The sequence below is a fragment of the Gossypium arboreum genome, chromosome 12 (genome assembly GCF_025698485.1).
Source record: "Gossypium arboreum isolate Shixiya-1 chromosome 12, ASM2569848v2, whole genome shotgun sequence".
Classification (NCBI taxonomy): Eukaryota; Viridiplantae; Streptophyta; class Magnoliopsida; order Malvales; family Malvaceae; genus Gossypium; species Gossypium arboreum.
In genome coordinates this window covers 8465687-8466956 of record NC_069081.1, presented here as the reverse complement: position 1 = coordinate 8466956, position 1270 = coordinate 8465687, and the positions used below count along the sequence as shown (strand labels likewise).

The window sequence follows — 1270 nt, the reverse complement described above, 5'->3', positions numbered from 1 at the left end:
TGTAATCTTAGTTAATTAGATAATTAGTTTTATTTTAAAAACATCCTTTAATTCTTAGGCTAGATAATAAAAGGATAGTAATTATTAGTACTTTTAGTCCTCGTGGATACGATATTCTCGGTCTCACCATAACTATACTACTGTTCGATAGGTGCGCTTGCCTTAGTCAAATTTTTAGTTAGTTTCACGACCATCAAGTTTTTGGCGTCATTGCCGGGGACTAAGATATTCGGAATGCTTGATTTTTATTACTTTAGCCATTTTTTACTTTTATTGCAATTTAATTTTTGCTTTTAGTTTAATTTTTCTTTTCTAAATTTTTCTTTTTTAATTACTTCTGGCAGGTGTCTCTAGTTTATGACTAGGAGGAACTTGTCAGTACCTTTTCTTTTTGACAGTGAGGTCAAGAGCACAGCTCAGAATAATCGAAGAGAAATAAAGCGAAGTCTACAATACATAGAGGAAGAGCGAGAGGATGATATCTATACTACAACTGAGGAGATGGCTGATGATCAGAATAATCCGCTACCTCCTGTGGTTGCTGCAAATCCAGTAAATTAGAATCCTGCTCCTCGTACTAAGTATGATTATGCTAAACCTACTTTAACAGGAACTAAATCAAGTATAGTTAGACCTGCTGTTGCTGCAAATAATTTTGAACTGAAACCTAACATGATTCAAATGATACAACAGTTTGTTCAGTTTGATGGTTTGCAGGACGAGGATCCAAACACTCATTTAGCAAACTTTCTGAAATTCTGCGACACTTTTAAGATCAATGGCATTTCTAACGATTCCATTCGCCTTCGGTTGTTTCCCTTTTCATTTTGGAATAAGGCTAAACAGTGGTTGAACTCGTTACCATGAGGGTTAATCACCACTTGGGAACAAATGACTGAAATTTTTTTACTTAAATATTTTCTGCCAGCTAAAACGGCTAAATTGAGGAATGATATCTCTTCTTTTGTATAGATGGATTTAGAAACTCTTTATGAAGTATAGGAGAGATACAAGGACTTATTGAGACGGTGCCCTCACCATGGGTTACCTCTATGGCTGCAGGTTCAGACTTTTTACAACGGCATGAACCCCTCAACAATGCAACTGATCGATGCAGTCGCCGGTGGAACTTTAAACAACAAAACACCTGAAGAGGCTTACAAATTTATTGAAGAAATGTCACTAAATAATTATCATTTGCAAGTCATGAGAATGAAGCTAACAAAAGCAGCTCGTGTTTTTAGCCTCAACGCGGTCACTATGTTATCTA

The 1270-nt window shown here is 35.9% G+C and overlaps 1 non-coding gene across 1 annotated transcript; it reads right to left on the bottom strand.

Annotated features, from left to right (window-relative positions):
- Positions 1–939: 939 nt before the first annotated feature.
- On the bottom strand, positions 940–1046 carry LOC128286153 (small nucleolar RNA R71). The gene has a single exon (XR_008276698.1). It is a non-coding gene; the product is annotated as a small nucleolar RNA R71 (small nucleolar RNA).
- Between the last annotated feature and the right edge of the window lie 224 nt (positions 1047–1270).